At 45.4% G+C, this 13,944-nt stretch overlaps 1 pseudogene; it reads right to left on the minus strand.

Moving 5' to 3' along the window:
• Positions 1–13,522: 13,522 nt before the first annotated feature.
• LOC126472029 (5S ribosomal RNA) lies at positions 13,523–13,640 on the minus strand (annotated as a pseudogene).
• Between the last annotated feature and the right edge of the window lie 304 nt (positions 13,641–13,944).

Here is a 13,944-nt window from a genome sequence, read left to right on the forward strand (position 1 = left end):
CAACCCACGTTCCCTGTAATAAAATGGGGGATCCAGAGAATATGTGATCATGCATAGACTCCGGAATTACTCGGAGACTTTCGCAAATAAGTGTATGTGAGTGTAAATGTAAAGCCATGCATACTCTCCTAAAGTTCTGATGTTGAATCCCCACCAGACATTCAAGGCATGCTCATACTCTGCATTCGTTATGGCACTGCCTGTAAGGTTGCTGGAGAACGCAGTTATGTCAAGTAGCCTGGTTTTGTTGATTTTGCCTCACTATCCAGACACTCATATGGAAAAACCCCGCTCCTAGTCACCAGTTGAAACTTTTCCTAGTCATGAAACGCAGCTCGAGTGATACACATATCCTCCTGAGGTAGAGTTTCAACGAGTTTGTGAAGCGATGCCTGCATAAAATGTAGTGTGTCAAGGAAACGGAGCGTTATTATCGGTGGCATTCGTTTGGAGAATGACATATATTTGTCGACGCTCCCAGGTAGGGCACTGAGCTGAACCTTCTCCATGCCGAGATCAGTCAAGTGCTTAAAAAGAAAGTGAGCGTCATGCCCGCTTAAATTATGGAAGAAAACGGGTATGTACCTTGGTAACTGGTACTTCAAGTTTCTCGTATTGTGAGCTGGACCATGGAACTTCCCTATAAGATGACAGTGGTCCCTACAAGGAGTTTCCACTTTTGTGTCTAACGGCAGCCCACAAATATGAGAGTCAACCAGGTTATTGAACAAATCTTCATTCTCCTTCGATTTAGTTATGGGAACGTTGTCGCTGTAAAGCTTATCAGCCTCCCATGAAAGTTTCTTGAGCTCAATGGGCAGCCAAGCCACAAGATTACCAGCCACGTGGAGCGGCCACACGGTTACAGGGGCCATACCACTGATTGCGCGGCCCCTCCCACCGGAGGTTCGAGTTATCCCTTGAGCATGGGTGTGTGTGTTGTTCTTAGCATAAGTTAGTTTAAATAAGTTTAAGCACTGTGTAATTTTAGGGACCGATGACCTCAGCAGTTTGGTCCTTTAGAAATTCAGACACAATTGAACATTTGAACACAAGATTATCCACGACATAAGATTTATAGTGGTTAAGACTTGAATCATAGGACGATACAATTTGGTACGCTGATGTATATGGTGTGTATTTTTCTGTAAAGATAGTGTGTGAGGTCATAGGATCACCTTCACAGTGGGTCACAGGAGTGGTGAGGCATTCAAAGTTGGTGTACAGCACAAACGGAAATTGCTCCTGATATTGAGCATATTTAAAATTTTTGAGTTTGTTTTCCTCAGTAGGCATAATAACATGTACTGGCTCCTTGTAAGAGCAACCTTTTAGATGCTTTGCTAATAACTTGTCTGAGGAAAAATAATTCAGACACATAAACCAAATATGCTGTTTATGTTTATGTTATTCATCTGGGAGATGAGAAGGTAGGACATATCTTTGATCCAAAGATAATGATAATTGCCTTTTTCCTAATTTTTCTCATTGGAGAATAAGAGCATGTTTGCATGCATCTTACCCTTACTGGCAAATGTTGAGAAATGAAGGGGGCCGACGACTATATGCTTGTTCTGCTCAGCTGACTTGCATTTCTCCAGGCCATAAACACGAACCGATATTCCGATATTCTGCACCTCAAATTTAGATATGTACTGGACCTTGATGGGGAAATCGATACCATCAATGTTATAACACTTATGAATGTCAAGGTATCTTCCGTATCAAGATGTGTGGTCTAAAAGATCCTTATGATTGTAATTTCATTCACAAGCCAGGATTTACCATGCAAAACAAGCCTGATTCTTTTTATTTTCGACATTAATACATGCCCTCCTATCAGCTACGTCCTTAGGGAGCTTGATATAGCTGGACCCTCCATTTACTTGATCATAGACATGTGTATGTATGTCCAGGTGCAGTACTTGGCTGAGTGGTTCCATCTCGGAAAACCAGGCCAGCATAGCTCTCAAGGTGGATTCAAAAAACCATTCAGTGATTGATGTGCTGTGCGTTATCACGCCATTTTCCCCCAGATATAATGAAGGCTTGTCTCTTCAATGCCAGATGCATCTTTGGGTGGGGCTCGACAGTTTGATGCTCAGCAACGAACATCATTTAATGGTAGGATACTGTGGATCACTGAATACTTTGAGAAGCTCCATTTGTGTGACAGGAAGGCATATTCTTAGAAACCCAACGGAACTGCAGTACCCTCCTGACAGATTTTCGATTCTGGTGATCAAGATTCGCTCCTCAAAGGAGTATTCTAACAGTGGTGAGGTGTTGCTGACATGATGTCCGCCCGCATCTCGTGGTCGTGCGGTAGCGTTCTCGCTTCCCACGCCCGGGTTCCCGGGTTCGATTCCCGGCGGGGTCAGGGATTTTCTCTGCCTCGTGATGGCTGGGTGTTGTGTGATGTCCTTAGGTTAGTTAGGTTTAAGTAGTTCTAAGTTCTAGGGGACTGATGACCATAGATGGTAAGTCCCATAGTGCTCAGAGCCATTTGAACCATTTTTTTGACATGATGTCCTTCACTAAAAGGACAGGAGGAGGAACTGCTACTATCCACAGTATTACTACAACTAATACTACTACAACTAGATGAAGAAGCTGCCTGCAGCGAGGTGTTGGGCGATCTGTCCTGTATCTTGCGAGATTGGCGAGGATGAGATAGTGGAGGAGGAAGAGGAGGAGTAGATGCTGTAGTATAGGGCTATTGCGAGCAGCCTGACCCACTTGCCTGAAGGAAAGTCGCCCAGGGACGCCAGAGCAGAGCTGGTGTGTGGATGGTGGCGGGAGCAGCGGCGGGGGCGGCATCAGTGGCAGTGGCGGCTGCTTCATGTGTGGCGACTAGCGACGTCCTTGCCGGCGAGGCGCCGCTTTGGCGAAGCAGGCTTTGCCGCCCCTGCTAACCACGCCATGGCATACTGTGGAAACTGTTCTCCTGATGAGTACATGTATATAAATTACCTATTCCGCTCTAGCTCCTTGGCATCTGGCATCTCCTCACGCCGTCGAAAGTCTTCTTCCATCTCCGCCACCCACTGTGGTAAAGAGCCACCTCTTCATCTCACTGATATCCTCTAAAATCACATATTAATTTTTTAATAATAAAAGCTATACACACACAAAAAACTATGAGCAAAAATGATTTTTTTAAGAATATGTACTTACAGGTGATCTGCGATGGCTCCCACTTATCCTCAACACGTAGCCCTCCCTGTACATCTTCTTCTACTTGGAAGTCGTCTACAACAACAACAACAACAACAACAAAGAATATGAACCATATTAGATATACGATGAAATTTTTGTCAGACAGCTTTCTCAGAAGGATGAATTATCGCCAGAGGGTCATAAATCAAAAGAACAGTAGGTTAATGGGAGGGGGATCATAAATCAATCAAGTTAAGTTTGCCCCTGAATGTATGCAACCTGCACTAACCATGTGAGGCTATACTGGCTTTGTCCCACTGCTACCATCATGTTTGACGTATGGCTCTGAGGCATCATACTGCATCTGCAGTGGCAATTTGAGCAACAGTTGGCATCACAGTGACCCAAGGAATTGTTGCAAACAGTTACTTCAAGGACAGCTCTGAGCCAGTTGCCCTATAGCATGTGTTCTACTGACCCCAAACCACCGCCATTTGTGACTTAAGTGGTGTCAAACGAGTGCTCATTGGAGGGCAGGATGGACGCCTGTCATGTTTTCTGATGAAAGCTGTTTCTGCCTTGCTGTCTGTCATGGCTCTGTGTTGGTTAGCAGGAGGCCAGATGAAAGTCTGCAAAAGACTTGTCTACTTGCTAGATACACTGGACCTACACCTGGAATTATAGTCTGGAGTGCAATGTAGTATGACAGCAGGAGCACTCTCGTGGTACCGAGGCTGCAAAATTGTATGTCAGTCTGGTGATACAACCGGTTGCACAGCCACCCATGATCAGCATTTGAGGGAGTGCTCTACTGAGTGTCAACATGTTGCCTTGGCCTGCTCGATCATCTTATCTGTCTCCAATCAAGCACATATGGGACATCATTGGATGAAAACACCAGCATCATCCACAAACAGCATTTACCGCCACTGTGAAATACTCTACCTTGGTGTCATCACAAATTTCTAATGACAGAACTTCCTTGTTTACAGCTAAGTTTACTATTAACAGTTCCATGGTAGTACAGAAGTTTCCTTTTCTTCCAGACTTCCTTGTTTGAGTTCTCAGAGCATCTCTGTTACAGTTTCGTATGGGTGTATTGATCTACCATGATTCTAGTAGACTGTCTCTAAATTATTAGAGCAAATGCACCCAATATCAGTTATTTGTTGCATCTACTCCAATAATCATATCGTTATCAGAAGTATATTATGCAGCTGGCCCTCAAGAAGAAAAATTGTCTCTAAATTAGTTTGATAACGATGATATATCTTCTTGATAACGACACCAAACCTTTGGTACCATGCCTAGGCACCTTAGGGCGATGTATAAGTCAGCATATATGGCAATACACACTGGTGCATGCTCACAGCAGCCGGCAGCCTGCAGCTGGCCCTCAAGAAGAAAAATTGTCTCTAAATTAGTTTGATAACGATGATATATCTTCTTGATAACGACACCAAACCTTTGGTACCATGCCTAGGCACCTTAGGGCGATGTATAAGTCAGCATATATGGCAATACACACTGGTGCATGCTCACAGCAGCCGGCAGCCTGTTGGTGTATGATGCATAATGCTGGTCATCTGGAGCAGATCCAGTGGATGTACACCACAGAAGTGCGGAATGCCCAATGGACTTTAGTACCTCCTAGCTGCTGACAGCATGCTCTATGTGGACCACTGGATCTCTCCCAACTACATCTACATCTACATCCATACTCCGCAAGCCACCTCACGGTGTGTGGCGAAGGGTACCTTGAGTACCTCTATCAGTTCTCCCTTCTATTCCAGTCTTGTGTTGTTCGTCGGAAGAAAGATTGTCAGTATGCCTCTGTGTGGGCTCTAATCTCTCTGATTTTATCCTCGTGGTTTCCCTCCTAGAGGGAGCAATATACTGCTTGACTCCTCGGTGAAGGTATGTTCTCGAAACTTCAACAAAAGCCCGTACCGAGCTACTAAGCGTCTCTCTTGCAGAGTCTTCCACTGGAGTTTATCTACCATTTTCGTAACACTTTCGCGATTACTAAATGATCCTGTAACGAAGCGTGCTGCTCTCCATTGGATCTTCTCTATATCTTCTATCAACCCTATTTGGTACGGACACCACACAGGTGAGCAGTATTCAAGCAGTGGGCGAACAAGTGTACTGTAACCTACTTCCTTTGTTTTCGGACTGCATTTCCTTAGGATTCTTCCAATGAATCTCAGTCTGGTTTCTGATTTACCAACGATTAATTTTATATGGTCATTCCATTTTAAATCTCTCCTTGTGCCTACTCCCAGATAAATTATGGAATTAACTGCTTCCAGTTGCTGACCTGCTATATTGTAGCTAAATTACCCAGATCTGCCAGATGGGATTACACTCTGTTGCTGATGGTAGCTGACTTTTTCGTCATGTTATGCTGTGAACATGTAGAGTGTAGACTGTTGATCGCTACTCCCATAAAATGTCATATGTATGTGGCAGGTTTTGACTGTTACAGTTTACCATGTCACTCTATATAAATGTGTTTTACACTAAATGTGGCGGATCCATGGTAGGTGTATATATAAAATTGGCATGTTTTTGACACCACTGGTTCTTGACTATTTTGGACGTAGGTTACTGCTTGTTTAAAAGGTGTCACTCATCCCACATAGTAAGTTTTGCTGGTGAATTTTATAAACATAGTAGGAGAATTCTTTTATTTTTGGCTCTTAAGCCATCTCAGCAGAGAACTTTTTAATTTTGCTGCAGACTGTATGTGTGGCTACGGTGATTTTAAACTTAGAACAATTTTTAAATTTCTCATCATTTTAAATACGGGCTGTAGCATAGGTGCGCTTCTTGCATTTTTCAAATTTCTAAGCCATTTTAACTTCGATCTCATGGACTGTGACAGCAGCCCCACCACAAATAACAGGCTAGTGACAGAAAGCTGTACAACAATCTTGGAGTTTTAAATTTACCAAAATTTGTAACTTAGGGTTAGTAGCTTGTTGGGTTCTAAACTTGAGATTCGGTGCCTGTAGCCTGTGTGAGAGGGGAGAAAGTGCAGCAAGCTAAGTGGAGTAGGAGGACAACTTCAAAAATGGTTCAAATGGCTCTGAGCACTATGGGACTTAACTTCTGAGGTCATCAGTCCCCTAGAACTTAGAACTACTTAAACCTAACTAACCTAAGGACATCACACACATCCATGCCCGAGGCAGGATTCGAACCTGCGACCGTAGCGGTCGCGCAGTTCCAGACTGTAGCGCCTAGAACCGCTCGGCCACTCCGGCCGGTCTAGGAGGACAACTGCATTAGTTCTACTATCCTGGCGTTTTAATTTCCCACCATTTTTTAATACGAGTTGAAGCATAAATGTGCTTCTTGTGTTTCAAATTTTCTTCATTGTTTAAACTTAGGACAAATTGCATGTGATATCTGGGAAAACTGAGTGGCTGTCTTGGATTCTACATGAAACCTGGCAACTATGGAACCTGTGTTCATATTTCCAGATTTGCCATCTTGGATTTAAATGACCTGGCAACCATGCTCAGGACACTGACACATGCAGTCTCAAAACTGTGTTATTATTTGAAGACCCAACGTCTTGGCCCATGACATCACAGCTTATGAATCTTGTGTAGACAGTCGCGAAATTGTTCTCATACCCTTGGCTATGCCATCTTCGATTCTACCATCACAGAGGCTGTTCTCAAGTACACTGATTTGGATTTAAGTGACGATGCTGTTGACACTGATGTGGATCGTCTCAAAAGTGTCTAGTATCCTCAGTTTCCCCATCTTGGATTCTGACATCATAGAGACTGTCATGTAGTCCGCAATTGTTACCCTCAACATTTCCCTCCATTACCAGACTGAAGATTCCTTGGTGCCTCAGGATGTGTTCTATCAACAGATCCCTTCTTTTAATCAGGCTATGCACCAGCGCGACAGACGACAAGGTAGAGGTCATGCGAAGCTCGCTTTACATTATATTTGAGCACATAGCTGATGTTGCCACAGTGGACTCTACAGCATGCTACCATCAGTGCTTCATCCTGTTGACCAACAACGTGTACTCAACACACGACCATTCTGTGTCAGGCAGTTTGTCAACATTGGTACATCAGAGGCACAGTTACGACAAACAGTTATAGCTGGTGTAATCAGTATCACGGAAGTGTGTCAGCCTGCTGTCCAAAACGTAGTTACAGTGGCAACATGGACATCCCTGGGGGCAAATGGAATCAGGAATGGACTGCGAATTCTCAGGCAACACAAAGAGTAAGACATTAACCGATACTATCAAAGACACAAATAACATTGATACTTACGTTTACCTAATGGAGAAACATTTACGTGGAGGTAAACAAACTTGTAGCGGAGGAAATTCTCCATAAGAAAGTGTCGGTAGTTAGAGTAGCGTAACTTATGGAGAAAACTTCAGCATAGGCAGTTTTTCAGGTTAGGCTAACAGGCCACATTGAGGAATTAGAGAAAACTGAGAAACTACATGCAAATAAAATTGAGCACCTGGAAAAGGAAAGAGCCGGCCTAAGAGACGAGCTAATCTGGAATGAAATTCTTCTGCAAAACAAAAGCCATTAGCCACTGAACGACTTGAACAAGCACATTCCAGAATGAACATATTATTCATAAAATTTGCAGACAATAAAGAAGCAAAAACTGTCAAACAGCGATTTATTCAGCTAATACACTCCTGGAAATTGAAATAAGAACACCGTGAATTCATTGTCCCAGGAAGGGGAAACTTTATTGACACATTCCTGGGGTCAGATACATCACATGATCACACTGACAGAACCACAGGCACATAGACACAGGCAACAGAGCATGCACAATGTCGGCACTAGTACAGTTTATATCCACCTTTCGCAGCAATGCAGGCTGCTATTCTCCCATGGAGACGATCGTAGAGATGCTGGATGTAGTCCTGTGGAACGGCTTGCCATGCCATTTCCACCTGGCGCCTCAGTTGGACCAGCGTTCGTGCTGGACGTGCAGACCGCGTGAGACGACGCTTCATCCAGTCCCAAACATGCGCAATGGGGGACAGATCCGGAGATCTTGCTGGCCAGGGTAGTTGACTTACACCTTCTAGAGCACGTTGGGTGGCACGGGATACATGCGGACGTGCATTGTCCTGTTGGAACAGCAAGTTCCCTTGCCGGTCTAGGAATGGTAGAACGATGGGTTCGATGACGGTTTGGATGTACCGTGCACTATTCAGTGTCCCCTCGACGATCACCAGTGGTGTACGGCCAGTGTAGGAGATCGCTCCCCACACCATGATGCCGGGTGTTGGCCCTGTGTGCCTCGGTCGTATGCAGTCCTGATTGTGGCGCTCACCTGCACGGCGCCAAACACGCATACGACCATCATTGGCACCAAGGCAGAAGCGGCTCTCATCGCTGAAGACGACACGTCTCCATTCGTCCCTCCATTCACGCCTGTCGCGACACCACTGGAGGCGGGCTGCACGATGTTGGGGCGTGAGCGGAAGACGGCCTAACGGTGTGCGGGACCGTAGCCCAGCTTCATGGAGACGGTTACGAATGGTCCTCGCCGATACCCCAGGAGCAACAGTGTCCCTAATTTGCTGGGAAGTGGCGGTGCGGTCCCCTACGGCACTGCGCAGGATCCTACGGTCTTGGCGTGCATCCGTGCGTCGCTGCGGTCCGGTCCCAGGTCGAAGGGCACGTGCACCTTCCGCCGACCACTGGCGACAACATCGATGTACTGTGGAGACCTCACGCCCCACGTGTTGAGCAATTCGGCGGTACGTCCACCCGGCCTCCCGCATGCCCACTATACGCCCTCGCTCAAAGTCCGTCAACTGCACATACGGTTCACGTCCACGCTGTCGCGGCATGCTACCAGTGTTAAAGACTGCGAAGGAGCTCCGTATGCCACGGCAAACTGGCTGACACTGACGGCGGCGGTGCACAAAAGCTGCGCAGCTAGCGCCATTCGACGGCCAACACCGCGGTTCCTGGTGTGTCCGCTGTGCTGTGCGTGTGATCATTGCTTGTACAGCCCTCTCGCAGTGTTCGGAGCAAGTATGGTGGGTCTGACACACCGGTGTCAATGTGTTCTTTTTTCCATTTCCAGGAGTGTAGATGCAAAAGCAGACAGACCAAAGATCTGGAGTATCAGGAACGCAAACAAAGCGCTAATCGTGAAAAGGATCAGATCAGGACAGAGACAAAATATACAAGATTTGAATCTGAAAGAGGAGACGTGGTGATAACCACCAAGTACAATGCTTCTGTTTCTTATTCTGAACAGTTCAGCATCTGACTGTGAAAGTTAATGAGTTACTGGCGTCTTTATATGAGCAAGAACTTCAGAAACTTTAGGCAAATAAGAGATGACATACGAGGTAAAACAGTGGTTTACAAACTGATCTAAGGGAAGAGAGCCGACAGGAGTGGCCGAGCGGTTCTAGGCGCTTCGGCCTGGAACCGCGCGACCGCTACGGTCGCAGGTTCGAATGCTGCCGTGGGCATGGATGTGTGTGATGTCCTTAGGTTAGTTAGGTTTAAGTAGTTCTAAGTTCTAAGGGACTGATTACCTCAGAAGTTAAATCCCATAGTGCTCAGAGCCATTTCAACCATTAAGGGAAGAGACATGTCCACAGGGGTGAGCCCTCGAGTGCAGAAGCACCTACTAAACATTATGCATGTCTACATCGAACCTTCACTCAGTCTCTGTAAAAGATTTTTTGGTGATTGAAAAATTTTATGTATGTAATTACCTTGACATTTTTGAGAGGAAGGACACCAAAAGCAAGAATTCCCAAAATGTACACAACCTGATAAGCACCTCACCTGTGTCGGAAGAGGTAAAACAGGCTCAGAGATGGGGAAAGATTCTGGAATATATCAACTATTACTTCAGAGGATGATCAAATGTATACTTTAGAGGTTAACGACCGACGACTAACGAAATAGAGGAATGAGATGAGTTATTGGCTAATACAAGTATAAACAACAATAGCAAATCTTCCTCCATTAAAATGCACAACTGGAGCACGGCTGTAGCTTGGAAGCAAATCAGCAGCTATCTCGATGGCAAGTATCCAACAGAAAACGTATATCATACTTTAGTGGAAGATATCACAGTGAAAATCAAAACACGAATTACGTAACAGGTCTCTGCAGCAGTAGAACACAGAGCACTCCTATACAAGTAAAATTTATCAACTCTACAGCCAGATTCACACAGAAAGAATGTGGTACTCACGTCTGCCGGGGACGTGGCACTATTTCAAGCCACATCCATGGAAACAAATAAAGTATTTCAAACAGAAGTGGCATTGCGGATATGCGTCGCTCCGTGTTCCGGGCCACGTCCGTTTGTAGCTACCAGCGGTGTAGCGGAGTGCTGCAAGCAGAGCAGTGCATCGCGCTACATTTACCCGCCTGCAGGCGACCTCTCCTTTCTGCTGGCCGCACCGCGGGTAGACGAGCTCAACTGTACGAGGAAGAGACTGCGCGAGTCGCGATGCGCCGTCGAGGCCCTCTGCTATCAGGAAGGTTTGATGTGCTAGGGACAGGGCGTTCCTGATCATATGTAAAGTAAAATATCTCGTAATGTAATATAATTGATGTAACACAGTAATGCTTAATAACGATGAACATAGCAGAAGCAACTTTTTATTGGTTTATACGATTCATTCTTTCCTTTTCCGCTTCTTTCTAAAGCCCCCATATTTCTGAGATCTCTCGTGAAACTTGATCTCAAATTTTGTAACTACATTGTTATTACACTTTGGTCCACAGCTGAAATATCTACAAAGGTTTCAGCAATCTCTTCCTACAACCTACGTTTTACACTCTCCTTTGTGTAATGTTCCTCGGTCATTCCCCACAGACAAGGTCTTTTCCGAAACAGTTTTATAAGTTTTTCGATGTGGTCAGCGGTCCACTCCTTCGCTGTTTTTGGAAGCAACTAGAACTTGATATCACGTGTAAACCGCAGCAAAACTGATGGAATTTCTGAACGTTGTCTAGCCCTTTGCTGCAGAAATCCGCACGGGTGCGCCCAGCTAAATGAGCCCAGATCGGCCGTTCCGAGAATTGCAGCTGACGGCCTCAAGGCCGTGTCTCCACTAATGCATAGGTAAAGGCTGCATGCAGGTGTTCCAGAATTCGTGGAAATATATGTGGTCCGACCCTAACGTCCACTCGTCCAGATAATGCATATCTGTGCAGACAGTTCAGCGCAATACACTGACATGAGCCCTTTTTGGGTTATCATACATTATTATTATTATTATGTTCGAAATGCGTATCGAGCAGCAAAGGTCCTTCCAACGCCCAAGGGTTAAAAGAGGGGAGAAAAGAAAAAATAAGTTTCCATGAAACTGGAGAAGGGAACCTACACTCATCTGAAGAAATCAGGAGATAGCATGGGATGGCAACATTTTACACAGATTGTAGTTAATCAAAATAAGTCTGTACATTTTGCATAGTCTAATGGCGTACCAAGTACCCTGTTGCGACAGTTAAATACCTGCAGAGCATTTCCTAATGGCCAGATCAGTAATAGTGGCAGCCTTCCGGCGTCAGCTAAATCCGTTGTCCTGGAGAAGAGTGTAACAATGTGCGCAAGAGATATGCGGCCCTTCAGTGAAGTTGCAGGAGAAGGCTTTCTAGATCTTGCACAGATATTGCCAGAAATAGGAGCATGGTGCCCCACTGCAATTGCAAGAGACGTGCTTCCTCATCCATCAAAAATTGGTTCAAATGCCTCTCAGCACTATGGGACTCAACATCTGTGGTCATCAGTCCCCTAGAACTTAGAACTACTTAAACCTAACTAACCTAAGGACATCACACACATCCATGCCCGAGGCAGGATTCGAACCTGCGACCGTAGCAGCCGCGCGGCTCCGGACTGAGCGCCTAGAACCGCTAGGCCACCGCGGCCGGCCTCATCCATCAACAAAAAAAAAAAAAAAAAAAATGGCTCTGAGCACTATGGGACTCAACTGCTGAGGTTATTAGTCCCCTAGAACTTAGAACTAGTCAAACCCAACCAACCTAAGGACATCACAAACATCCATGCCCAAGGCAGGATTCGAACCTGCGACTGTAGCGGTCTTGCGGTTCCAGACTGCAGCGCCTTTAACCGCACGGCCACTTCGGCCGGCTCCATCAACAATTTCTCTCAAGCGTTGCAGGATACGGAGGATGATGCGTGCGCGTGTACAGCTGACATGTGGCCAGATTAAAACTCATTATTCGACCCTTACTATGCATTCAATCTCGCGATAGTTGCAGTGCAAAAATCGGGTCCTGTTTGTTGCAGACTTCCCACCTGACACGGAGAAAAGTGCTACAAATATACGGGACGAAATTGAAACTAACATGGTCAAGTTAGGTATATTTACAAGTCACCTGTTGAGGGTTACATTCGTTACCGATTAAGGGGCAAATGTGAAAAAGGCACGGGAAACCTAGTGTCGCTTTCCATACGACTCCACTTCCTCAGCACTGCTCTATGTCACACACATAAGACCAAATGATTGCACGAATGTTGACCTATAAAGAGGTTTGGCCATGTGAAAGACTCGCGGATATAGTTTACCGTAAAGCACCGCGTTGAGACTTGGATGGAATACTTTATGTGTCATGCCAAAATCCGTATTTATGCAGCATGAACAAATTGCTTAAGTCTTATATGAATTCAGAAAAATACGCTTGTTTGGGAACCGACAGCTGACAAATTACTTCAGTTTCTCTGAGTATTTCAAGAGGCTACCAACGCTATGAAAACTGACAATAGTCCGACGCTGCAGTTGATTGTGCCATTGGTATTCCAGGTACAGGATCACTGTGCTGCAAAAGCAGCTGACAGTGAGTTAAGCGCTCCCATCTATGTAAAACGACGCATTTATAAACAAATAAAATTTATATTTTGGTTAAATGTTTTAAACACCCATAACTGGAAAAGAGACGGTATTTACAGGAAACAGCACTGCTGAAAGTAGGCACTCGAAATCTATTAACCGAAAAAACTGAAACAAGCCAGTGCATTATTTGCGATATTTCTAGTACCACAGGCACGTCATCTGAAGCAACTCTCGATAACTAAGAGAGAGGAAGTTATGCCACAGCACGTTCCAGATTTCCTGCAGGGTAAATGCGATGTTATATAGGTTTCCGCCCGCATTCGCACTCCGTCTTCAGGCCACAAGTGGCCCATCGGGACCATCTGACCGCCGTGTCAACATCAGCTGAGGATGTGGATAGCACACCGCTCTCCCGGTCGTTATGATGGTTTTCTGTGACCGGAGCCGCTACTACTCGGTCGAGTAGCTCCTCAATTGGCATTACGAGGCTGAGTGCACCCCGAAAAATGGCAATGGCGCATGGCGGCCCAGGTGGTCACCCATCCAAGTGCTGGCCACGCCCGACAGCTCTTAACTTCGGTGGTCTGACGGGAACCGGTGTATTCACCGCGGCAAGGCCGTTGTCTTATGTAGCTTTGCTAAGTAGATATTTTATCTGTCGTGACGTCCTCAGTGTTTGATCGTATAACAGTGAAAAAACGTAAATTCATGTGAACAATGCACCAGATTTATTAGCAGCTACGTGATATAACATATTTGTTTTCCATGCAGAATGTCATACAGAGGACGAAGCCACAGCGTCGACGCCTCCAAAATGTGTAAAGAGTGTCTTTGCATCGTGGACGGAGGAGAAGATAATTGTCGATGAAGTTTCCATTATCTGTCGATGAGAAAACCGGATGAGGGACAGTCGCTTCTGGATGGTCGAA

Source organism: Schistocerca serialis, chromosome 3 (assembly GCF_023864345.2).
Source record: "Schistocerca serialis cubense isolate TAMUIC-IGC-003099 chromosome 3, iqSchSeri2.2, whole genome shotgun sequence".
NCBI lineage: Eukaryota > Metazoa > Arthropoda > Insecta > Orthoptera > Acrididae > Schistocerca > Schistocerca serialis.